At 37.3% G+C, this 27449-nt stretch overlaps 1 protein-coding gene across 6 annotated transcripts in view; it reads left to right on the top strand.

Moving 5' to 3' along the window:
- The window catches only part of SGCG (sarcoglycan gamma), a 107838-nt gene that overhangs the window by 7883 nt on the left and 72506 nt on the right, over positions 1 to 27449 (top strand). For 2 of the 6 annotated variants that reach the window (XM_066175872.1, XM_066175875.1), the window contains exons 2-3: positions 24470 to 24561; positions 26366 to 26494. The exons of 1 other annotated variant lie outside the window; for it this stretch is intronic. The gene's annotated coding sequence lies outside the window, so the exon portion shown is untranslated. Of the gene's footprint in view, positions 1 to 1225; positions 1325 to 24469; positions 24562 to 26365; positions 26495 to 27449 lie in introns of all 6 variants that reach the window. 3 more of the 6 variants (XM_066175874.1, XM_066175876.1, XM_066175873.1) reach the window with 2 other exon arrangements.

The following is a 27449-nucleotide window of genomic DNA, read 5'->3' on the forward strand; positions in this document are numbered from 1 at the left end:
GTCTCAGGTTGCTTGTATAGTTGGCGCCTATGTCTGCACAAATGTCTTTGAGCATGTGAGACCTTTATCTGTGATGAATGCAACACTGATTGAAGACATTACGTTGGCAGATAATCATGTTTGGACATTCATGCTGACTCATGTATTTTCTTTAGTCCTATCATCAAGCTGGGGAGCAAGTGCAGAAAATTTTACCATTTTTCCAGCCCACATTTCAAGCCGGTATTTACTGTATCCACTCTTGGCTGACAGGCTTACTTCAAGGTCCATGCCTATCCAGAAATCAGCACCTCATGCAAATATCCAAGAGTTGAGGCCATCTGTGAAATCTGCTTCTCATCTATCTATCATTAGGGTTTATTGATTGTACTGTCATTTTCAGGTGATAATCTCTGATCAGGGTCAGTCTCTTTCCCATGAGTACTGCAGCTTTCAGCCCACTGTGTAAATAATGAGCATGGACTCAAGGAGTCTTTTTGCGGAGTGTGCAGAAAATCATAATTAACAGCAGAAGTGACTAGACTAAAATAATTTTTACGTGGCTGCATGTAAAATCCTGTTCTTAGTTTAATTGCAGCTCCGTAAGGATTTGGAAAATTTAGTTGAGCTGTGGGAATACACTTTTGGTTGAGTTCACTACACACTTACCTTACAGCTATGTCTACAATTCACTTACTTTTCCAGGCAATTTTTTCTTATTCATGGGGCAAAATCTTCTAAAAAAGTTAATACAGATTTACTAGTTTAGAGCAAGATTACTTCTTGGCACTTGAATTTGTCTTGGCAGGTTGAACTACTGTGTGATTTTTCTATCTCTGGCTGATGAATTGTGGCAGTATTCTGCAAACACAATGCCTTCATGAAAGTAGTAAGTTAACTAAAACTATCAGCAATCACACTTTTTCTACTTTATTGGCAATTGTGAAAAAAGAAAAAAATGCATACCTGGCAATAAGTAGCTTGACTGAATTTGGTTGTAGTAACAAGCTGCAATCAGCTGCAACAGCCATCACCTAGAAGTAGCCCAATGCTGATACACATCTCCTGATAGTTGACTTTGAAAAAGTCTGGAAAGTGAATTAATTCTTTCTGTTGATCCTTTTGAATGGCTTATTATTGCAGACATCATTCTAGAGGAGCTGCTGGCATGTCTTTTCTTCCTGTTAGTTTTAGATGTAAACTCATTTAGTAACAAGTACATGAATTATGCTTTTTCACAATCTAGGTCTTTGATGGGAAAAAAGAATCATGAGGTAAAATTGATATGCTCCAAGCCTTTGTCACAAGAAACCAATTGGCACTGCATGAGGAACAAGGACAACTGGTGAGTGGTACCTCAGTAGTCACAATAGATTGTGGAAACAGGGTGATTTGAATGGGAAGAAAATATTATGTCTTCTTTTTCTCTATAAAACAGCCTTACACTACATCGTTATTCTTTAGATTCAGTTGACAGGAACAAATGAGAATCTTTAACTGAAACTATGTGTCAATGATAGCATGAAAACAAATGTAAAGATGTCTGAAAAGTACTCAAAGCAGTTTCATTTGTTTACTTACAATGGGTATTAAAATCATAATAATTTTCTGGTAATAGCTCTGAGAAATGTACTCTTACAGTATGTGAGGTAAGTCTCCTGCAACATGGAAGGAGGTCTTTAAATCATAGAAAAGAATAAAATTGTTTGGGTTGGAAGGAATCTTAAAGATCATCCATTTCCAACCCCCTGCCACAGGCAGGGACACCTGCCACTACATGATGTTTCTCAAAGCCCCAGCCAGCCTGGCTTTGGACACCAGTACATCCCAAAAGAGTTAGATCATACAGTAGTCAATTGGAGATAATCATAGTGTCAGTTAGGGATTGCTGTCTGCATAGGGGAATGTGCAGATATATGCAGGAAACTGAGTTTCAGCAGCTAATGTGGAAATGGCTGTGACTGTGCTGCCAATATAATTGTTAGACGCAGGAATCACAGTGCTGTGGGAAAATGTGTACACTGTCTTTACTTATTGTTCCTGACGTAGTTTCAGTGAGTGGCACCAGCCAGGACAGATAGCCTTCTGAGAGCCTTCTACTGTAGTCTAATTAAATCATCTTGTCAGTTATGGTGTTTTAATTCCAGAACATTTAATGCTTTCTTCTTGTTCAGTCTGTGTAGAGAAAGTGACGGTATTAAGTTTAGATGGTCTGAATCACTTATTACACCTTTGAATTTAATAGTCACGTTAAGTTGTGATACTACTTGGTTTAAATGAAATACTGGACATCAGGCTATTTTTTGATGGGACACTCCTCTTGGTCTCTGTTCTGTCCTTTACCACTGCAGATTGTTTTTAGCGTCTCCACCCTTTCTGAGTCCCTTTTATTTTGCTTGCTTTTCTCATCATATTTCTTGGTTTCTTTTTCGCATGTTGTTCCTATGTCTTCATGTTTCTTACGGCCTAGAAAGCAATCTTCTCTGTAGTATAGATTTCTCTTCCTTTCTTCCTGAGCATAAGCCAACTGGATTTTGAAAGTCCGGTGAAAAGCTGTCTGGCCTCATTACATAGCAAAATTCCGTAGTGAGCTCTAGGAACTGGAAGGAAAAAGAAAAGAAGTTTTGATTAACCTAGTGAAAGGTCTGTCTATAAGCAGTTCCAGGAGATCATGAGAGATTAGTTTTAAGTAAAATGTAGGGGAAACATCATTGTTAGTTTTCTTGAGCTTCAGCTTCCTGAAGAGTCAGTGTTGTTAGTGTACATTGTCTTTCTCATCATATTTGTCATAAGAAACCATTAGGGTTTTTTTAATGAGTTTGATAGTTCTAATTTTTATGTAAGTCTTCTCCATCATTATTAAATGATTGTCTATCCCAGTGAGAGATCTTTGGATTTTTACCATTACAGAAGTGTCTGAACAGATGAAGAGAACATTTTACTCACTTGTGCTTCTTCCCAGAATTAAACAAATATAATTAAAGCTGTGGTACTGGTGGCTTACTTTTTTTGAATAGCTGAGTTTTGTTTCTGGAAGTAACACCATTTTAGGCCATTAGGAGTGCCTCAGGATATTTGCCTAACATTTTAATAGCAAATTTAGTACATATTTTATGTAACTAGAATATGTGTTAGTGAGAAGTGGTGCTCCACTTATTTGTCCAATTTTATAATAAAATCATAATGTTCTAACTTCCATAAATAACAGACTAAATAGGGCCCAGCTTTCCAAGTGTATGAATCTCATAGCTTATTTAGTGGCAGGTGACACATCCCATGCCACTGAACCTTTTGTTCAGTGGCAGAAGGTATAGCCTTACTTAGAGGTGTCAGACTTTACTGCAATCATGTAAGAATCCAATTATCTTTTCTTAACTATTCCTACTTTTTTATTTTTTTTATGACCAGCCATGCTGAAATTGTAATGAGAATTCTCAGGCTTACTTCAGCAGATAGATGGCAGAATGAACATTTTTATAACTGGAATAAAAGCTGTTATGTTTTATCACAAGGCCTTCCTATTGTCTTGTTTCACTTTTGTAAGATAAGTAAGCATTACCTCAGAAGAAACTTCAATGAACAGCCCTAATTTTTTTATGTATACATAAAAATCCATACACATACACTTTTTTTTGTATTGCATCTGTATATTTGCTTCTCAGCTAGACTTGCTGATACATTCTGATTATGTAATATTTCCTAGCTGCAGAAATCACTTTTTTCACATTTTCATTAAGCTTGAGTTCATAGTAACACTGAGGTCATCATGTTTATGTAACACAACCATGGGACCACCTTATCAAAACTCCTTGTTGCTAAAGCAGCTTGACCTTGCATTTAATTTACTAATCAAAAGCAATCCTAGCAGCCAGTTCAAACAAAAATACCATATCTTTGTTTTCCTTTGTAAGTAACAAACAAGGTCACAGTAACTGGACAAGGGGAAAGCATCTACCAAACTGCTTGGGCCTATTTTTCCCCCTTATATGGCTGAAAATAAAATCTTAAAAGTAATTTTTAAAAACTCTTCCCCAAGCTAGAAATATTAGGCTTACTCTGTATTTGCTGTAGGCTATCTGTGTGCTGCTCCAAATAGTTTGGAGTTTGGAGTGAGCTGCTGCTCTCAAAAAGAAGTGATTAGCCCTACTCCTGAACTCTTCCTAAAGATCTTTGTGGGCCAATAGGGAAAGGCTGTGGATCATCCTTTTGTGGCTGTCCTGTGCCAGTCGCTATTTTTTTCTGAAGATTTATGGATTCTGCTTTGGCATGAGATTGCATTTGCCACTGTGGCAGGAAGTAGGCTGTTTGGTCCTGTGGAAATCAGCTCAGTGGAAATGTGCCACCATCAGAAGGGCTTCTCCAGTGTAGTCCTTCTTCCTTGGTTTTTGTCCCAAGGATCCTGGAAAAATAAAGTACCAGACGTGGATTGGCCTGCTACTGCTGTTAAAGTTAGTTAATCCAATAGTCTGGTACTGAAAACTTTCTGTAAAATTTAGCTGAGAGAAGGCTAAATCTGAAGTGAATTGTTGTCATCTGCTGCGAGTGCGCTCTACAAGAAATTGTAAAAGATTTGTAAAAGATTTGCAGATATGTAACACGTATTGCATAGGCAAAAAGACAAATTCTGTTTTGGAGTTCATTGAAAGTTAATATTATTACAAATCCTATGGATTTGTAAGTACTGGGTGTTTGGAATATTGTTATTTTTTAAATTTATCCCACCTGTTTAAAGTACTATGAATACAGGATACATACATAGGTAATAATGGAGATGATAAATCGTAGCAGATGTCAAGGACAGGTTAAATGCTAAATCCTAAAAGGAAAATTTGTGATCTTTGCAAATACCTCACATGCTCAAGCTGTCATCCTGAAAAAATTATAGGTCACAACCAAGTGAATGTAAGTGTTTTCATGCTGAGGTATTTTGACAGATTGTGTTCAGGATTTTATGTTAAGAATTTACATTGTATATATGGTTTGTGTTTCTTAAAGTTCTTGAAAGATTTAAAAAAATTTCAATTTGCCTGCTGCACACTGAGTAAAAACAAGCTAAATAGAATCTAATTCTTCTTAGATTATAAAAAAAGAAATACTGTTTGTAACATTGAACTTTTTGTATACAAACTTATAAAATGCATAAGACCAAATTCAGTCTCATAAAGAGGGCTTACCTTTTCACAACAACTAGCAAGGTATTCCTTTTCTAAAGAGTACTTATTGGGAATATTTTGGGAGGCATTTGCCTGTACTAAATGTGACCTAATAAGCAATAGGTGTTTAAAATAATTTATGACTTGGTGTATAGTGCACATACAGTTAATGTAAAATAGTGCAGTGGCTATAAGTTTTACAAGTCCAAAATTCTGTCACCAGAGCCAGAAGCAAAGGAGTTGTTTTACACAGGAGAGTCCTGAATTTTATTTAATGTGAGTTGGAAAAAACTACAGATGACCTAGCCACATTTTTATTATAGACTAAAAAAAGGGACAGGGAAGTGAGAAACCAAATTCAGAAAGTTACTAGCTGTAGAAGTATACTACTCCTTACGAGATAATGCCTTAACAGCTAGACTGTAGATTAATATTACATAGGTTCAGTCTCAAGCCAGTCTGTTTCATGTTGGATCATTGTGAAGCAAAGAATAATAGATTTTGATATAAGAGAGAATAATAAAGGGGACATTGTAGTATAATCAGAAAAAGACTTCAGAAGGAAATGTGTCCACTGACTAGAGCTGTTCCTTGAGATGAGTAGTGGGTAGTGGCTCGTGTCCTTTCTTCCCAAGTCCGAGACTCTTCAGAAAGATAAGTTGCATCCCTGCTGCATATAAACAGGAGTGTAGATGATGTAAGCAGCTACTTCAGAAGATTTGGGATTTTCACAGCATAGGCTTTCTTGTTCTTGAGCTGCTTTATCACTTGAGTGTGTTGTGCTGTTCATACAAGCCATTGGTTTGTGGTAACTGCCTAGATGTGATGTTGCTGTAACTTCACCATTGGTGAATCTGTGATCCCAGAGCGCTTATGTAGGGTTATCCTGGTTTATGGAATACAACTTCATAAGCTAACATGAAAGGTTGTTGTAATTTGGCATCCTATTATACTATGAAGTTTGAAGGATGATTCTTTGTGTGTTTGCTTTCATCAGGTGTTAGTCCTCACTACACAGAATGTTGGTTGAGAAAATTGAACTCATTGAGTCTTGGCTATTGAGCTTAGATCAGGATTGGGACTCGAATTTTTCTGTCTGGAGCCTGGGATATTTGACACATGCTCTTCCGTTTTCTGGGCACTTGTCCTTATTGAGTAGGAGAGTAATACTTTTCTTTAAAGTGTGCCAATTCCCAACTCATGCCTGACTTCAGCCTAAATGAGTAAAATCTGAGTCTTTTCATGGTTAGCTGTAGAAAATATAACTGCAAATCATCCATATTGAGAACAACCAGGTTTATAGGGGGTATGTTCAAGGGGACTTCCCATTTGTCTTGGGGCAGTAGATGGGCTCTGTTTATGTGACTTTCTCTACATAATGTTTATAGCTGGCAATTGCAGCACATAGGTGTCTACAGAGATTTGTGGACAGCCAGGGAAGATTCGTGGATTCCTTGACTGGTTCTGACAGCTAAATGTACATTGTGTAGGTAAGACTTGTTCTAATGATGTGTGTAGCATTCTTAACCTCTCCTGAGATGCTGTCTGTATCAATCTCAGAGTATTATTAGTCTTCATGCTGATGGTGCCACTCAAGCTCTGCTCCCCACTGCAAGTGACAACTATTCTTTGATAACAGAAGCCCGTACAGGGTCAACAGCTCCGTCCTGAACTTGCAAGTAAAAATGTATTCTGCCTTTGCTCCCCTTAACATAAAAGAAGATGACTCGGGAGGTGTTTGAAGTGCTGGTATCTCCAGTCCTGTAGTTATGATAAATTTTAGAAATATTTCAGCTCCATCTTGCCCAAACGTGTGTCTTTGGCAGTAGGTCACAACAAATGCCTAGGAAAGAATATAAGGACAGGAAATATCATCTTTTAGTGATATTTCCCAAAATATTCTCCTCTTCTTTTTGAGTATTTCAAGACTTATCAGAGCCTATTGTCGTGCCTTAATATATGAGTTTTAGACAAATTTCCAGGAATATGTCTACCTTACCTTTTCAATCTGGCTAAATTCTTAGCATGTGGGTGTCTAAAGGCATAATTGCATTTGATCTAGAGACATTGTTTATTTTGCCCTGAAATAATTTTAAAATTTTACTTTGCCCTGAAATAATTCTGTACTGTGACATGTTTTCATACGTTTCGTATCCTAGGAAGTCCCTATGAAAACAGGGAAGGAAGTCAGGCCCAGTACTTTTCTCCTTCCTTGCTCTGGACCTGGGGTTTACTCAAAGAATCCTTCTTAAATATCCAGTAAATTTCCTACCATCCCCTGTAAGTCAAACTGTAATTCAGTCTGAAGTCATTGGCCAAGTATCTGCCCATTAGATGGACTAGCATATGGACACTGGACACTGGCCAGCCATGGTCTGAAATGTGATCAGACTGGAGGCAATAATATCAAACATTTTGGTAGATGGACTCTTTCCCAGGTGTGACATCTTGAAGCACACATAGTGAAAAAAAAAATGCTGCAGTTTTCTGTGTAGGTATTTGGGCTGGAGTCATTCTGTCTCAGCTCGCACATATAAATAAGATAACCTGCATACCAGCTGGTGGTAAATGACAGTCTATTTTCCTGATAGTGATGGCAGGAGCCACATTTCGGTGGTTAGGAGGATAGGGTTTGAAATTGGGTTCTTGTTTTCATTAGGGTTTTTTGCTGGCTTTTTTTTCTGAAACTCTGCTTGTGAAGGAGGAAAAGAGAAAGAAAGATGTACTCTGCCTTCTGTCTTCTGCCTAAGATGTACTGGTCCAATAGCTGTCTGTGTTTTTGTAGTTTACCTTGAGTAAATCAAAAAGTTGTGTTGCTGTAGATGGTGGATCTAGAAGGTACCTAAAAGAAAGAAATAGGGAGAACTCCTCTGTATGCATGTCTTCACTAGTCTTTTCTTTACCTTTCTGAAAGTATTTCTTCTTATAGAAGATGTGAGTTTAGAAGGAATTGAGAATACAATGAAAATCACTGCCCTTTTTCCCCCCACCTTCTTAATTGTGCCTAGATCACTGTGCATAGGTTGCCAAAACAGATTTCAAAATTTCTTGCACTGGTTCATTAAAGTGGTAAATTAACTGTACCTGATTTAAGTAGTATGTTCCTTTACATTAATAATTCTGATTACATGTTTTTTCAATTCTGTGGATTTTTTTTTTTGGTATGACAGTCTCTTCTGCCTTTTTGTAAGCTGCCTTTTCTTGAAAACTTTTCTCATTGTATTTTAGTGTGCATCTATCCCATGTAAAGCTGAACATTTAAGCTGTTAATGTGCTCTTATTTGACTTAAAAACAACTGACTAGTTTTTAACACTTTAAAAGTAATCTTTCTATCAAAAGTTGACAGTTTTCAACCATTATTTTAATACTGCTACCCCTTTGATAGTTGTGCTTTAATTTTCAGAAAATTGGATCCTAACTAAAAGCTTCTTTGCATTCTGTCAGTCTTTAGCATTGTTGCTTGTAATTTTGGTTCTTTGATGCATCTGAAAATTTTAGAGGCAGCTTTTTGACGTTGTTTTGTTGTTCTTGTATCCTGAGAAGTTAAAAAACTAGATGAATTTTTAAGCTTCCCAAGTACGTCTTATGAAGGCAAAGCAGCTATGAAAACAACCAGGTAAAGCAAATTATTTTGACTTGCAATGTGGCTAGATAATTTTGCTTTCAAATTTTAGATCAGCCTTTTGAGCAATTCCAGTTTTAAATTATATTCTCACTGTGTGACATCATGTGTCCCTGCAAATGGAGAATAAATCAGTAAAAATTCTCTTGTTAATTCCTCAGATTTCCTCAGGAAGCTTTCAAGATATTCCCTAACCAGAAATTTAAGAAGCTAAGCATCTGTGGCACAAGTAGTAGGGTTGTGAAAGGATAAACAGATGGCTAAAACTTGGAAAACAGAGAGTAAAAATACATGCTAAATTTTTGCAGCAGAGAAACACTGTCTTCGTAGATATGCAGCAGTTTGTGCTGAGACCTGTCCACATGACATGGATCTGCACAATGCACGTGTCCTGGGTTGTAGTATAGGATGTGCGCAAAGTATTCTATCACCATCTTCGTGAACTGTTGAATCCAGGTGGGGCAGTGTTTTCCCAGACCCCCTCCCTCTGGGCCATTATCTTCTGTTAATGGCCCATCAGATGCCTTGCCCATGACTCATAGATAACTCCCTCCAGGGGTTATCTCTGTTTAATGGGCCATCAAGGACCCCCTGCATGACTCATCATCCCATTGTGAGATGCTCCACCCAGAGGGAGGAACCAAGCATTCTCACCTGGATATAATCTGGGGTTTGGGACAGTACAGATGGCCCTTACCCACTGGATTTCCAGAGGAACAGAGCTACCAGACCTTGCTACAGGATCACTGCTTCAGGAAGACCACCTCATCTGGACTGGTTCCATCACTCTGCTCAGGTAGTATTCTGACTCTGACAGTGGTCTTTTGTATTATTGCATCTATTTTATTTTTCTTTCTTTCCTTTCTTCCTATTAAATTGTATCTCTGACTTGGAGCCTCTCATTTGTTTTGCTTTCAAACCACTACAGTACGTCACATGTCTTTTCTGTGATAACGCATATCAAAAGGGCCGTGTTGGGGTTTGGAGCTCTGATGTTTGAAAAGAAGTTAGAAATAGAATGAATTGAAAATCTTCAGAAGGACCTTCTGATTCTGAATGATGCGACAGTAGAATGACAAATCCAGATGATGGAAATGTAATGTATGCTAGAATAGACTAGAAGAGAATACTCCAGTCAGAAGGGACCTTCCATCGGTCATCTAGTCCAGCTGCCATGTCGTTTTGAAAGGCAGAAAATTCCTCAGCATGTTTCCTTGATGCTTTCCTTACTGCATAAAAATACCATTAAAGTTAGCTAGGGAGAGTCATCCCTTGGTGTTCTTTGTTGGCCATAAGCTTCTGAAGCTAGCCCTGGATTGTTGCATTCTCAGCATAAAAAAAGGATGTTCTTTCTTTACTTTTGCATGTGTAAGCCTTACAGAAAGTGTCCTGATCTCTTCATTCTCACAGTGGGAAGTGGGTTCTGTTGTTTCAGTGTAGCAATTTCTCCTCACATATGTGGTGGTGTGTTCGGAACCAGTTCTGATACCAGCAAATGGTACCAGCCCATGGTGGGATCCAGGTGATCTTTAAGGTCCTTTCCAACTCAAACCAACCCATTGCAGGATTTTATTGGTGCTTAGTGACCCCAGTACCTGTGTTCTTTAACAGCTCACCTCAGACATCTTGCTGTAAAGCCACATATCAAGCATGGCAGCCTTTTCAAAGTCTACAGTTGTGTTTTCAATTCACCATTGTTTAATTGGAGATTGGGTACTGCCGTGCCATCAGCTGTTGTTAGAATACTTACGTGAGCCCATCAAAGAAAGTGGGGTAGAAAAGGCAAGTTTTTCGGTGTATTCTCTGCATCTAGGGAAATGATCAAAGGTATCAGTGGGACAAAAATGGATATGTTCTGTCTTGTGCAATATTAGTGGGGCAGGAAATAGAGCATTCCTCCCATGGATACTGCCAGGGAAAACTTCATTTGTGATTAGCATAATTTCACTCTTTGTTACAATGCACTTGGGAGTTACCCAAGGAATGAACACCATTTCTGGTCAGGATAATTTTCCCCCTTGGTTTTGAAAGCTGCATTCATGAGAAGGGGCTTCAAAATGCAGCTTAGCAAGAATGTCAGGATAAAAGGAGGATTCGAGATACAACAGCCCTTTCAGTTGAGAAGCTGTGGAAGATGTTGGATGGCATTAACAAAACTATCAGAGATAAGCTTTGTTTCTGTTCCCAGATACAGTGTGTGGTGTACAGGAGTAGGAGATAGGAGTATTCCCATATGTAGTACTGAATTAGAGTTTCACAGACAGTAGCTTGATGAAAAGAGAGTTTATTTTTGTGTCTTCAGTTCAGTCCTGTGGTAAAAAGTTGTACAGTCATCCACTTTAGTGACAGGTGCAGGGTAGATAGTGAATATTTTGGTTTTATGCTACACTTTTCCAATTTTTTGTAAATTAGTTTAAGCAGCTGCAAAGGAAATATGATGTGAGAAAATTTTTTCTCAAATGGAGTTCAGTAGCTACTCATCAAATCGAATTTAACACGGAAAGTAAAATATTTATAGACAGTGGAAGACAATTTCTTATTTACAATTTGGGAAATTTCAATGAAGTCACTTTAAAAAAAAAAAAGATTTTCTAGGAAGTTAAATACCTTTCCAAAGGGTCTGTTTGTTTTCTGCTTATTAAAAAAATGTAATGCCATATTGTAACTATATGGTCCTAATGTTTCTTCAAATTGTTCTTATATTGGGGCTTAGATTCTAGCCCCATCCTGAGTGGCGATTAAGACAGTAAGAGAACTCTAGCAGGAGGATTGATGTGGTACACCAAGATGTATACCAGAAGCTTTTCTGGAACTTCTGTAGATACCTCCTTCCACTTTATAGGCTGACTGCAGTTTCTTTGTCCAGGCACATTCACAGTTTTCTCTGTTTGGGCCCTCTTTAAGTCTGTTGGTGTGTGATTCTATGATTGTCTCACAGTCATAAAATCCTTTTCTGCTTTCACCTTGATTTCATATGGCTATAAAGAAGATGTGAAATGCACCAAACGTTCTATGGCTGCCTAATTCTCTGCATTGATATAGTTTGAATCATTTATGAAAAATTTTAGTTTCTGAAAATGTTTCAAAGCATCTAATTTGTAAAACATTTTTTGGAGATTATTTTAGTGTACATTTTCGGTGCCTCCATAAACATCCCTCTTTATAAAATCAATAGCCTCCTTTTAAATATAATGTGATATATTAAGTGAGACACTGAGATTTTCATGTAGTTTATTCAAAAAAGGCTATTGTTCCTGATCATTAGCCTGGATTAACACAAATGCACCAGGCAGATCTTTGTTAATTTCATTCTCAAAATTATACACTTCCATTGTTAGAGTTATTCTTGATAAGAATTATCTCAACAGTTCTGTAGAAGTTGGGATTTTCTAATGACTTGTAAGCATTGTTCCTTAAATTCTGCCTTTCCTCTTAAGATTGAATCTTTGTTTCGCATTGTCTAAAAAGAAGCAAGATGACAAAAGCATCCATCTTTAAGAAAAGTTACAGATATCTCCAAAGGAACATCACTGGGTCTAGCTGAGGTGGACTCAACTCCCCAAAAAAGTTACACTATTCATACTCCGAAAAGCATTAATTTGTGTAATTATGTTCTCTCACAAGGTTGCTATTTATGGACCTTTCCTGAAGCAGGTGAAACCAAGAACTGTAATGAATTGCATGGGATTGGCTTGGGAATGAGAGTGAGAATTGTTAGTATTTGACATTGTTACAGATGCTGCGTTGCATTCTACAGAAAATTGGGAAGCATCCTTCAGAGATAGCATGATAGTTATCAGTAGTGCAGCTTCTGCGTCAAGCATATTAAATATGTATCCCGAAGTCTGAAATTGTTGTTGATTCTGAGAAAGTGTCACAGAACCTTCTCTGCACTGCTAATTGTAATTACTCTTTCAATAGGAAAAAAAAAATAAAACCCCAAAGCTCATTTATGCTTAGTTACCTTTTGGGAATGCAAAGTAAGTATAAGGTCATTTCAGTTCATAAGAACTTGACACATGATTAGTTACCATGTGTCCATCTGTTTGTCTTGCTGTTTTTTACCTCATCTTGCTAATAAGGGCCTTTGCCCTCTTCTGGATCACTTCCCTGGGCTTATGCAGAACAAGTAGTTGATTTCATGTGGCATTTCCAGTAAAAACTTTTGAAAAAAAAATATTTTAAGGCAGTTATGTTTTCCATAGAGAAATATAAGTAAGCATGTAAATTTTACTGTTTACTAAGCGGGGAAGTGGGACTATGAATCTGTCTTTTCTTGTCATATTTAATTTTGTAGTTTCTGAAAATGCCATTTAAAATTTTATATAGCCCAAGATATTTTCTGTTATTTATGTTGGAGGTTTTTTTAATTATAAATAAGTGTATAATATTCATATAAATTTGAATTAGGCTGATACATTTTCTTCATTTTTTAACCATACAATCATTAACAAATGCAAATTACCCAATTATCTGTACTGCTATAAGAAGGAGATTTAAAGTGGAGCTATTTGACAGTGTGTAGACCATGTACAAATCATTGTTTCAAACATTGATTACTTGAAAAGAAAGCAAGATACCTAAGGTATAGACTTACTATAGGAATATGCCGCATGTAGAAATAATGGTATAAAACAAAGCCCAATCTATTTTTTTTGCAGTGAAAGACAAGAGAAGGCTTCTCTTGCAGTGAAGACAAAATTCTTGCAATATATGGGGATATAAAATGCTACTTGATCAAAGAGATACACTCTAATGTAGTATTAGACAATCTAATTATCTTTTGGGCTGTTCTGTAGAGGTTACATTATATGATTCAAAGGGTATACTAATTTCCTGTGTCATCCTGGGGAAGGTGCTGCTGGAAAATGTTCAGTGTATACAGTTTTGTTGCTCACAGAGGTAGTCTTAAAGTACATCTTAAAGGCCATTCTCCTTAACCTGTAACTTGCACATTAAGCATCAAGAGCAGAAGTGGTATATTTCTGTTGCAGATTGGGTACTAAGCCAGCAGCCTCAAAATGCTTCTTCTTTGTTTAGGATCTGTCTTCTGTGGGATTTCCTCCATTAGCTTCTCTCAGAGGAAGGCCAAACTTTCCTACAGTACTTTACTATGTGCTCATCCTAGTCTCTCAATGCATAGCCTTTACATGAAGCATTGTTACAATCTTCTCCAAGGATTAAACAACTTCCCTAGCAACAGTGCAAACACATTTTCATTCAACTCCTTCCAGTTCCTGAATGTGTAACCTGAAGGTGAGTCATTATCTTCACTTTTTCACAGTCACTTGGGTATCCATATCACTGCAGGAAGAGTATTCCTATGTGCTGTTGGATGCTAAATATCACAAATGCAACACTCAGTGTCTGTCTCCCTGACTTTCCAGTCTTCAGCTAACAACATACCCAGGAAAGCTGTCGTGAAAATCAGTATGGCTGGAGGCAACTTCTCTTCTAGCCTCAGGTGTCAAAGTGCCAATCCCCTCCTTGATTCAGTCTTAAAAATGTAAGAACACAAATATCCAAAAATACTGCTTCTCTTCCTGTGCCATTCTCAGAAGAAAATCTGAATATAGTCTTGACCAGACCTTTTCTTCCCAAACTATTTCAGTAGCAAACAAAACTGCCATCCTTTCCATTTGCTCATTCTTGTGGCAAGCAGTAGAGAATTGTGGGGAAATTTTGAGAGCTACCTGTAAGTATTTTCACATGCATCTGTGAATGTATTAGGCTATATATCTGTTTTTAAAATGTCTCTTTATTTTTTTTCTTCTTTTGGGGATATTATATAGAAGACAGACAAAGAGCACTAAATTGTATAAGAAATAAGAGCTGCTAGCTACTGATAGTAAAGCAAGATGCCCTTGACTAAAGAAAAAGCTTAAAATCTAAGCACATCAGGAAAATGAGCACATAATGAGGAAAGAGAAGTACATCAAGTGTCTACTAGAACTTGCTTGAGAATATAAAAATCTAGTGCTCTGGTATTGATGGTTTTGCCAAGCCCGGAATCAGATTCTATGACTCCTATGAGGCAAGTAAAATCAGTTAATTATGAAGTCTAACAATGGCAATGTTAAAGGTTTAAGGCAGATTTGGGAGGAAACCTCCTAAGGGGCCCTCCCTCCCCTCCCCCAACCAGTTCAGAAAAAAAACTTCTCAGAGAGAAGTGGAAAGAACCCTCTTTATTAAACAGACAAAGCACTCCCCAGCACAATAGATTGGACAGTACCCGATGACAAGAACTTCGTGCCGCTCTGGAGAGATGACGGATTTGGAAAAGAAGTCCTTCCTGGAGGTGGTTGCTCTGTCTCAGTTCCTCTGGCGCTGGGAAACATTGCTGCGCAGGATGGATCTTGGTGGGTTCCAGGTGCGAGCCCCCACGGCGCTGCCCTGTGTCCTCAGTCCAGGGAAATTGTAACAGTTCCAAGGAAAGGTGAAAAAAAAGGAGGGAAATAAAACAGGAAAGAAAAAAGGAAAAAAAAAAACAGGAGAAGGAAAAAAACCTGAGGCTTCTTCCCCTCTGCTAGCTACTCACTAACTAACTACTGAGAGCGAAAAAAAAAAACCACAAAGGAAAAAAAGATCTCTCCGTCCCTCACTGTGTGTTGCTGAATCCGACTCTCAAGGCCAGCTGATGGAGGAGAGTTTCTGAAAACAAACCGCGTGCCTCTCCCTTCCCCCTGCTCCCAGACCCAACAGAGGACTGGGGATACAAACCTCACAATGTCACCCCAGGACAGGCAATTAAAGAGAAATAGCCCCAAAGATATGTGCACATTCTAAAAATATGAAAGACTTGGCACTGACTACTTGTATGTTGCTGGTTATCCTTTAAGGCCTCTTCCTATCAGTATTCTAGGAAATATCAAGGATACTTCCTAAGGAAGTGCTAGAAAAAGAGATGCCTCTGAGTCATGGTTGGACTGGATGTGCAGCTAGTTATACTGTGCATAAAAGGGTCCATTCAGTTTTGTACAAGACCTGACTAGAACAGTGCACTTTTAGACTGGCTTTGGGGCTTATCTGCTGGATTAATACACCATAACAGAGTAGGTGTGACAGCCCACCCCTAAGGGGAAATGTGGGTCATCACAGTATGTTGGAGACAAACATCTTTATCTTTGGAAATGGACGGTGAATTTCTGGAAATTGTTTTCTGCTGGAGGGGCTGATCTGTGCCTTGGCTTTGTAACTGCAACCGTTTTCTGACAATCGATGGACTGGGTATTTGACTGCACAGCTGAAAATTAAGCAGCCTGTTTGTGTAGTTATCCAGACAGTAAATGAGATGATCATACCAACTAGGATGCAGCTGTTGTCACTTCAGCTGATGCAAAGCCAATGAAGTGTGAGAAGTAAAGATGTGACATTAAATGTTTTGAGAAATAGCAGGGGAAAAGACTTCTAACCATGCATTCTGGTTATGGTTAAAATGAATGTATTCCCTACTAGTCAATTACTGTGACTAGTAATTTCGAAAATACTATGAATCACAGGTTCACTAGAGTAGAAACTTGGGCATTTGTTGATAGTGTTTCTAAGTAAAATCAAACAAATTGTCTCCTATTTGGCATAACTAGAGCAGCCAAGTAGAGCCTAGTTCATTTTGCTGTCCATTTCCATGCTACTTTTTTCTTTATTTTTTTCAAAATAGCCTGTTAGAATAGGATGCCTAATTATAATAAACATTGCTCCAGATAATACTACTATTTTCTCTTTTTTAAACTGATACAACTCTTTATTTTGCAAGTATATTCTAACTCTGCTCAATAAGTTGGGTTGTCATATTCTTAGACTGCCAAAATTTATCAGTTTACATCTGTCAATTTTAAGTCAACACTTCCACTATGGTTAGTCTGCTTGCTTGTGGTTGCCTACAGCTCAGCCTCGAGGATAAACCTTCAAAGTACTAGATAATTACACTATTCCCACAGTTAATTTAAGCATTTCAATCAAAGAGGAAATAGCTTATAGTCTGTTCCCTGGTTGATTATAGTTTCTTCTATATTAAAAGGGCGCCACTTAACATTTGCCTTCTTATGCCAGATGGCAAGTTCCTAATTAAATTCACTTCTCATGTGCCTAATTTTTCTGCTTGCATTTTGGCAAAGCTAAAATCTCAGTAGGGCAAACAGATAGTTGGGGTATACTAACAACATTATTATTGTTATTTTTATGGTCTTTCTTATGAATGGTAGCTCAAAAAACATCTTATGGGTCAAGAGCTGTGACTTAACCTTTGGTACTAAAGCTTTGCTTCAATACAAGTTCAGAACGTCAAATCAGAATCTTGAAAATTATTTTCTTTACACTTCTACTGTTGCTCCTTAAGGGCTGTTCAGGTTTTTTTCCACAGAAAGCAGAAGCACAAATTGCTATTTTATTGTGGTGGTTGATAAGAAAAATTGCTTGTCCTTTTTCTGCTTTCTTTGCACTGGCCTTCTTTTTGTCTTCTTAGAAATACTAGAAGAGGTAAAAACTCCTGAGATAAGTGCTGAGCTTCCTTTGTCCACCTGATGAGGACAATCATCCTGATCCAGAAAAGTGACTCTGAATTAAGTACTTCAATCTTGCATTCTTAAATATGGTTCAGTAGATTCTTCATGGAGTGATCTTGGGAAATCATCAATTATATTTTTTTAATGTGTAGTGGGTTCACCCTGGCTGGATTCCCAGCGCCCACTAGAGCTGCTCTATCTCTCCTCTTCCAAGCTGAATGAGGGAGGAAAAATATAATGAAGGTTTCATGGGTTGAGATAAGGACTGGGAAAGATCACTCACCAAATATGGTCATGGGGAAAACAGACTTGATTTGGGGATATTACTCAATTTCTTACTAATAAAGTCAGAGCAGGATAATGAGAAGTAAAAACAAATTTTAAAAACACATTCCCCTATTTCTCCCTCCTCATCTCTACCTCTTTCTCTAGCAGTGCAGAGAGACAGGGAATGGGAATTATAGTCAATTCATCACATGTTCCTGTCACTGCTCAGGGAGAGGAGTCTCCATTGCTCCAGTGTGGGGTCCCTCCCACGGGAGACAGTTCTCCATGAACTTCTCCAACATGAGCCTGTCGCATGGGCAACAGTTCTTCACAAACTGTTGCAGTGTGGATCACTCTTCCACAGGGTGCAGTTCTTCAGGCAAAGCCTGCTCCAACATGTGTCCCCTACAGGGTCACAAGTCCTACCAGGAAACCTGCTCCGGGTGCGGACACCTCTCTCTACGTGTGTGCAGGAGCCTGCTCCAGCATGGGCTTCCTATGGGGTCACAGCCTCCTCTCAGACATCCACCTGCTCCAGTGTGGGCTCCTCCATGGGCTCCAGGTGGATCTCTGCACCCCTGTGGATCCCCACGGGCTGCAGGGGCACAGCTGCTTCACGAGTCTTCATCATGGACTGCAGAGAAATCTCAGCTCCAGTGCCTGGACAACTCCTGCCCCTCCTTCAGCACTGACTCTGGGATCTGCAGGGCTGTCCCTCTCACGTGTTCTCACTCCACTGCTCTTTGGCCACAGTTACATCTGCCCAATAATTCGTTTTTCCTTCTTAAATAATTTATGCCAGAGACATTACTGTCATTTCTGATTGGCCCGGCCTTGGCGAGCAGCATGTCTGTTTTGGAGCCAGCTGGCATTGGCTCTGTCAGACATGGGGAAAGCTTCTGGCAGTTTCTCACAGAAGGCACCTCTGTAGCCCCCATGCTATCCAAACCTGGCCATGCAAACCCAATATGTAACTGTGTTTTGTTAACCAAAGATTGCCCAAGCCTTCAAGGTGTGAACTGTTTTGCTGGTTGACTCTGTACCTGAATGGTACATGTGTTAACTATTTCTTGGGAATTTAAAAACGAGGGACTCAGTTTCACAGTCAAAAATGGAAGTGCTATAAAATACTGTATACTCTTAGTTTCCAGAACAATAGCTAATATATCTGTGGTTTAGGCTCTTTTACTCTGTAGCACAAAAAAATGCTTTTTATTATGCCTTTTCTCACCCTCCACCCCATTTCTGGCATTTTAAAATGCTGGAGCTTTTTTTCCCTGGCATTCTTTTAGTGAGTCATAGGGTGTAGTATGATTTTGATTGCAAAATTAATAGTAGTATACTTCAGAACAGCTTTACAATGGGAACTTGTAAAAGGAAAAATCATTTATCATTCAGTGGTTTATAGCATATTTTTAAAGGAAAAGTAAAATGCTTTGGGAACATTGCTTTTTCTTGGCTACCAAAAAAACAGGAGATAATCAGTATTGGGTAAAAGCTTTTCCTACACTGACATTAATTCATTCAGTGGCAGTGAAAATATGTCTGATGTCAGAGAATGCATAATTTGGTTATATTATGGTGTATACTGTGCAGATTATTGAAGAACAGTGTGTCCTTTTGTCCATTAGTAAATTCATTGCACAACATAGGTGGGCATGGCCTAACCTGGGGGCTCTTTTTTCTTCTTGCTTGATGTGTTCTATTTATAAGACTGACCGTATCAGGGTAGACCTTGGCAGGAGTTAAATATGATTGTCATTCCTTAGGGGCATATAAAAAAGACAGTCTCAGAAATCACAAATTTATCAAGGAGTAAAAAAGCAGGAATAAGCACAATGACAGTCTAAAAACTTGCAGCTTCAGAGGAACAGTTAAGAGGGGAAATTGCTGCAAAGGCCACAGAGCTGCAAGCCAAATTTCACAGGTGATAAAATGGAAGCCTCCTTGAACTTCAGAGTTTTTTGCTGTAAAATTACTGAGGGGCCAGACATCAGGTCTGAAAGGAAGGGTCCTCTGAGCAAAGAGAAATGGCCAGGAAATTACTTGTTCATAAGCGTTCTTCTGTTTACATTTGGTCTTATCTGGCTGCTTCCAGGTTCTCTATTTAAAAATTTTAAAGCAAAATAGTATAATGTTGGTGCTTTTTTTGAGGAGCTCACAGTAAAGGAAACTTTGAAGCAGATCCACTTTAAAGTTCTGTTTTATATGCATAACTATAAACACAAATTGTCTAGAAATAGATCATGTAAACTTATGTAACTTTCTTATACAGCTGAAGCCTTCATTATTCCCAATTCCCTTTTGCATTGGATATTTATCAGAACGTGTGGACAGAAAGTCATGTAAAATGAAAAAAAAAATTACAACTTCTTGTGCCTAGATTAGTGCTAAATAAAATTTTTGATATAAATTCTTTATATTCTTGTGCTGCTCGTTCACTGATTTATACTAACACTCTCATTTTACTTGTATGAAGATTTAATTAGGATAATGACTGCATTTTACATATTAGCTAAAACATACATTTGAATTAACTCCCTTTTCAATTCTATGTATTTTCTTCTGTAAGCTTTTAAATTTAGTTTTATGGGGGATATTTTTGCAAATACTTTTGATATTTTGTAAGCTGAACCTGTTCAACAAAAGAATTTAAAGAAATTTTCTTTAGGTCTCATAACAGATAGTTAAGTGTGTGTTCATTTTTTTATACTAAACTGCCAGTCTTATTTATTCTCTTTCTTCGAGCATACATGCTGTTCTGTAGTATGACCATCCTAAAATAACTTTTCCCTCTTGTTTAACAAGAAAGAAACACAGTTTTAATACTGTATCTTTACAATATTAAATAGTTTTCCATATTTTTATCACTTTTATTGAAGACTGAAGTTTTTAAAAAAATTAAACTAATGCAGACTCCTTCCATAATTTAATAGTCAGTTGCTCCAAATATAAAATTGGAATCCACTAAATTCTGAGCATTGGGTCTGTCAGGGCAGGAGTTCTGGGACAGTGGTTCCTGTCATAGGATTCTGGCCAGAGCACTGCAATTTCCATATTTTCGCTTCTCTTCTTCGAAATCTTTTGAAACTGGAGACATTTTTCTTGTGTGCCTTAACTTTCTTTTTTTCTCTCTGGGAAGATGCATGGTGGTACTGAATGAGAAAACTATTCTAACTAATGAAGTAGACACTGGATTTAAACAGAATTTTATGTGCTTTATATGCTTTTGTTTCAAATGCAAATTAAATAAGTGCTTTCTTTGTCAGAATTAAATATATACTATGTTACTGGAATATAACATTTAATAATAAGATGGCAGACTTTTATATCTCTCAATCACTAGTACTTCTGCCCTGTTGGTGGGTAGTGAAGGAAGCAAGAAAAAGAAGAGAAATGAAATAGGAAGAAAGCAAAAGAGAGTATTAAACACATCATATTCTTTAGGGTTTGTATCTGTACAAGCCATTATGCAATATGAAAATGTGGGTACAGAGGCAGTGCTTCCAAGACCTAATAAACCTGTTCTACCATGGAGGGACAGTCATTCTGGTTTTTGTTTCATACAGCCACCTGTGCTGGGTGACAGCCGTGTGTTTCACTTGAATGCCTCAGAATTCAGATATCCCAAGGCAGACTTCTGGCTCTGGACATTCAGTGCATTTCAGGTTTTGCTTTTGTTTTTAGTGAAGGCCAGATGATATAAGAGGAAATGTTATGACCAGAGAACATGAATGGTGGTTCTTTGTTGCTTGTCACTGCTGTTGACATCTGTTGTAGAAGTGATTTGACATCCTGCACGAAATAGAATTGTAAATACACTATTCTGCCAGTCACAGAGTGTGCTCGCTGATGGAACTGTGAGTAGGTGCACAATGAATCATATCCTAAAATAAAAATCCCAATGCACAAAATAACACACCTATTTAAAAATGCTTTGCTCCACCCTCCTGTCCAGAATATTAGAGAGTTTCATATAAACTGAAGTATACGCTTCTATATGCTTTGGTAAGTATACCAAAAAAAAACCCCCAAACATTTCTGGTTTCCTGCCTGAGAAAAAGCTAAAAATTAACTTCCTCAAGCTAACAGTATTTGCACACCATGCTTAGGAGAATGCTTGAATTATACCAACAATGCAACTGGACAAAATCATCGCAAATCTGTTTGGACATTTAGTGTTTGGTGGGCTTTTACCTCCTTAATACTTAGTTAGGCAACATTTTCTGCTTTTAAGGTAGTGCGAAGTCCCTCCATTGTGTCTTCTAGTCTGCATACGCTGCAGAGTCCAAATCAATCTTTTCAGCTGGACTCTTTGGAAGAGTCTACAAAACATCTGCTTTTTTGTTTGCTCTTAGAAGATAAATTTATCCCAACTTACCTGTATTCCAGGGCAGCTGTCGGGCTTATCTTTGCACAGAGTGCAGTGGTGAGAACAGAGTACACATGCAGCTTTTCACTTGTTACTTCACTACTTAATCTCTTTAAAAGTTCATGCAGAATTATACTCACAGAAATGAAATCTTTTTTAATCAGATTGCAAGAAGATGCAATCCAGGTAGAAGATACCATTTAACACATCCTTCCCCAAAAAAACCTTAACTAGCCCTCTGTGACAGTTTGAAACAGTTCTATATAACTTAATTTAGTGTCTATGTGAATTTGAAAAGAGATTGAGTAGAGCTGGTGAACAATAAGCAAAAAAGAAAAGATTCTTCTTCTGGACCCACTGAGTGTACTGGGGAGGAAAGGTGACAGAATGCATCAAAAAGTGGGATAGAGAAAAGGGGTGAGGCACAAGGAACAGAAACCCAACAACTGAAGCAGAGATTGAAACACTCTTAGGGTGATCAGGTAATAGACCCACAGCCAGCTGTTTGTACTCACAGATAAAAAAGTTCCTGGAAACCAGTCCCGCCATGCACTGAATCACAGGGCAGTGGGATACTTATAAGTTCTTTAATTTTTGTATTGTCTCACATGGTACTTTTCAGATTTTTCTCTTTTAGCTTATTGTTGTAGTATTATTCATTCTCTAATGAAACATTTATCACGAGTTTCAAAGCTGTTTTGAACCTCCTTATAGATATCATGGAATGGTCTAAGCAGATCTCCCTTAAAGCCTTATATTTGTGGGTCACACATTTATATTTTAAAAGGTTCCTATTGGAGTATTTTCCACTTTGTAACCCTTTAAAACAATTGCATTTTTATAGAGTTAATCGGTGCAAGAGAAACTTTCAAGTGTTTCTCTCTGTTTGTATGGGAAAGATAGAAGTCTCTTTTGGCTCACTCTTTTACTCAGGTTTAAAAGATTACATACCATTTTAAATATTCAGCATAGCCCTATCCTTAGGAGGGGGCAAGGTCTCAATCTATCAATAAATGAGCAGCTGTCCTATCCCTCAAAAATTTAAAAAGCACATTAAATTTAGTCAATTCAAAATGCTCTGGAGGGAAACACTAGAAAAATTATTTCCAACACCTCTTGCTTGATGTCCCAGTGGAGCCTCTAATGTAGTGGGAAGGCAGGAGAACTGGAAAACATTGGGTTTGAAAAGGTGATTTTTCTGTGGCATCATTATTCAAGCTCATGAGTAACTAAAATGCCCAAGAACAAGAATAGATGATACCTGGACATTTTCCCTCTGTTATTGGTAGTTCAGAGATGTCTGGTAAATAATTACTTTTTTTATTTTTTCCATTATTGAAACTATCCCCCACTTTAGTTGTTTTAGAATTTGGTTAATTATTGGTTTTACATTCATACATTTTTCCCCAAGATTTCTACCATTTTATCTTCAAATTTGCTTTTGCTACACTACTTGATCTTTCTAAACCTTTACCAAAGTATCTATTAATATTTCATATGTCAAAACTCCTGTTTCATAGAATCTTATAGGTTGAAAAAGATCTCTGCTATCATCTGGAGTTACACATCTATACAACCTAATTTTAGTTATTTTTAGTGTTTTCCACATAATTATGGTATTTCAGATAAATTCCATTTCCTATACAGGCGAGAATATTCCTGTGTCCTAAATACCCTTTGCTTGCCAAATCCTTATCACCACTTAAATACCCTTTGCTTACCACTGCGTGTCACTTTCTTTAAACATCTCACAGACTTGAAAAATACCTGACAAGACCAAATGTCTTCTATGTCCTTTCTAGTTAAATGAATTACTTTACTGATGCCTGATAGTGTCTCCTCCACCACTGTGTTGTTTTGTACTTTGAGGAATAAGCAGATGTTTTTGAAGTTGTACACTGAACTTTTGTTAAGAAAAAAAGAGAGGGAAAAAATGTAGAATGTGAAATAGCAGAATATTGAAACCATCATTTCTGTTGGGTTTTTTTCCTGAGATAAGTTTGCAAGTGCTGCTAGTTAGTCAGGTGCTGGTATGGGTGGACTCTGACAATCTGGAAGATCAATATTTCTGCTTAGTTACCTTTCCAGGACTAAGTCACCAGCCATTGACTTTCAAAATCCAATTGAAAAAGAGGTTGGCAGTTTTGGGGTGAGGAATGGGATATCAGCATTCTTGAACTGTGCAGAAAATTACTTGAGAGACACAAAGATTTAGATTTTGTACAAATGCTATATAACCCCATAATTGAAGTTATTGGTCATTATACTAATGGATTCCAATCTTACAGTTGCAGCAGAAATATTTTTTATTATTTTGCACATAGATTTTTGACTAATGTTTATTTCTCGTTTACTATAAACTCTGCTGTCATGAGCATTGGCAGTCCAAACAGCTGTTGGGTGTCCAGTGTTTCATTTGTTTGTGTCAGTTTTAAGCTGAGTGAATTTCGGCCTATCACTTGTAAGATGTTGTCAGTTAAAGTGGTGAGGAGGGCAGTTCATGAATGTATCTTATTTTTTCTCCATTCTCAAGCAAAATTTTGCTTTCTCTTTCCTTTCTTTGTATTTAAATAGGAAGACAGCTGCCTTCAGATGGTACAGAGCTCACTGACAGTTGTTCTTTCTTCAGTCCTACTTCATGAGAACTTGAGAAGTTACTAACTGAGGTATTTATTTGGTCTTTTCCTTTCTTTAAGTTTTAACTTTGCAGAAATTAGTTGTGTGGAAGAGCAAGGCAAAGGAAACATCTGGACCAGTGAAGAGAAATCGCATGTGGAAAATAGTACAAAGTTCTCTCATAAAGACAACTACTTGGTTATAGGATCTAATCTTTCAATAGCTAGGCACTATGTTAGTCAATCTTCTTTATATGTTGAGAAATCAAATAATTACAAGTATGTCAAAAGAAAACATGTTAAAATGCAATTAAAAATATTGGGGTTTTGAGGGTCATGTACCCAGTTTCATCTGATCTTCTGAATTTCTCCAAGAATGGACAAAAGATTTTGCAGAAAATCCCTAGACATGAGTACCCAATTACCTAAATAATGACTAAATAATGAACCTTCAAAACTGTCCATCATTTATAGGTTTCTTCCTCTAATACTATAAAGGAACTTCAATTGAAGAAAAGCTTTGGTACTAGCACAACATACAAATACTTTCCTCACACTTTATCTGTCATACAACCTTGAGATTAAATACAAAATCTGTTTTAAAAATACTGATAAATATTTTTATTGGAAATATTTGTCATTTTTGGCAGATTCCGGTGAATTGATTTCTTTGCAGAGAAAAGAACACCATTTGTATATGTAAACAGAGTCTGATAAAGGATTTATCACCACAGAACTCATGAAGGGGAAAAAGTATCTTGTAAGCCTGCAATCAGTAGGATTTCTGTCAGTCCTAAATTTATGATCTGCAGCTGTTAAATGTGTGATAGGAGCTTCATCTTCTAAAGCATGATGACAGTATGAGCACATGGCTCAGAAAACGGAAACAGTGCTTTGGGGGATGAAACGTGGGTGACTGCAATGCCTCACACAGCACAAACCTTTTATTCTGTAAATCTTACAAATGTGTGTTTTAATGCTTTTTAAATTGTGGAAAGCAACCGGCACAGATTCTAACATATCTGAGGTTGAACAAGAAGTCTGCTGGTCAATGTTTGTGTAGGCAGCCTAATGTACCATGCCAGGCTGGAATTCTTTTTCTGCATTTGAGAGCTCAAAGCTTTGATGGTACTGGAAAAAAAAAAAAAAAAAAAAAGGATGTCTTATAACTTCTGAAATGTCTGAAATCTGAAAGTGTGTAATACATGCAACTTTTATGTATATATATATATAGCTTCTAGTATTTATGTGTGTCTATGCATATATATGTATCTGTGTTTTAGATACCAAGATAGCCTTAACTTCTTGGAGAGACTGGTAATTGTTAGTATGGTTCTTGTATAAAATTTATATGTGCTATTATAGGTATATTACAATATCTATATTTCCTTTTTTAAAGAGACTTTTTATATGCCAGCCAGTATATATTATAGCTAGAATAATGTTAGCATTAAAATGAAAAGTTTTCAGAAAATGGACTCTTAAAATTCAATTTTGATGTTACATACAGATTCAGAAAAGAAAGCAGAAGTCTTTTTTTGTTTCTAATGTTGCATTGTGTGCTGATAGCAGCCAGCTCTGATAGTGGTTTCTATGTGCAGGTTCTATGGAGTGCTCACATTCTCAGATTTTGGTAAAGAGGTTGGCGTTATGGGACAGGTTGAGCAATTTCAGTGCACGTTATGGATTGGTTATGTCTTACAGTGAGGCAGTTCATTTCTGGTGTCAGTACACAGCCGTTTTAGCAGTAGAATTAACCGCTTATGTCACAGATTATAATTAGCTGTGTCTGTGTGCCAGAGCAACAGGATGGAATGCAAAACATAGCCAAACATGTGAACGAATTTTCTTCCAGTGATATTTGGCCAGACCTAAAATATCTTCCACTCCAGATCTGAAAGTAGTGGAAAAGTTAGACAATTCTCTCTTGGAAAGAGACCGGTTGTAGTTTATTCACAAGCCCACATTGTTTCAAATCTCCAAGGTAAGTAACAATTTTTAAAACTTATTTTTAAATCTGTATTAAAACATTAGCATGTTAACAAAGTTAGTGAGTTCTTTTTGTTTGTTCTTTACTTGTTGCATGGTTGTATTGAGCTTCTTCCCTGTCTACGTTTCTGTGTAACATTTCAGACTGATTTTGTCCTTATTTAAGGATCATTTTGGTGGTTATGTAATTTGTTTTAGGGCCTAAATTATGTTTTTATTTTTAACTACAATTATTATTTTAGATTCAGATAGTTTATTTATACTTGGTTTTACAATTAAATGTAGCATTAAGTTACATAGTTTAAACCTGCACTTCTGCAATATTAAGGAGCTAAATTAGAAATTTTAAGTTTAGTAACTTTAAGATCTTTTACAGTATCATGTTACTGAACTTACATCAATATGTGATTTGCAGTAGTAAACCTCTGGTAACTATAGATTTCTCTGTTTATTTATCACATACCAAAAGTCAGATTTAGTCAAGAATGGGTCCATGGTTCTGCTGAACACTTCTTTTTTGGCTTGATTATGTGATAAAAGCCTCCCACCTGAGGAACTGTTACCAAAATTATTTCTAACTTCTGTGAAGCATACTTGTATTAATATAGGGCACATAATTATGTGTCTACAGAATGCCTTTTTCAAGTTTGTAATCTCTGTGAATTTAAATACATTTTCTCTTGGATAATTTCACTGACTGAAAGAAAATTACCAACTAGGTATCTGTGGATTACAGATTTATTATCAAATGATTTAGTGGATGATACTTGGTGTCTCACCATCAACAGGTGCTTGCACTGCATACTTAATCATGAATCTGAATGAGCACATAAGTTCCTAAAACAGGATATTGCCAAAGTGTAGGAATGTGATTTTAGTGCGTCAGCACCAGTCAACTAGGCTCCTTTTACCAAGATATGGGTGTTTTTACTGTATCTGTCTTAAATCTC

Source organism: Chamaea fasciata, unplaced genomic scaffold (assembly GCF_029207755.1).
Source record: "Chamaea fasciata isolate MVZ Bird 193981 ecotype frontalis unplaced genomic scaffold, bChaFas1.0.hap1 SCAF_2, whole genome shotgun sequence".
In the NCBI taxonomy this organism is placed as follows: domain Eukaryota; kingdom Metazoa; phylum Chordata; class Aves; order Passeriformes; family Sylviidae; genus Chamaea; species Chamaea fasciata.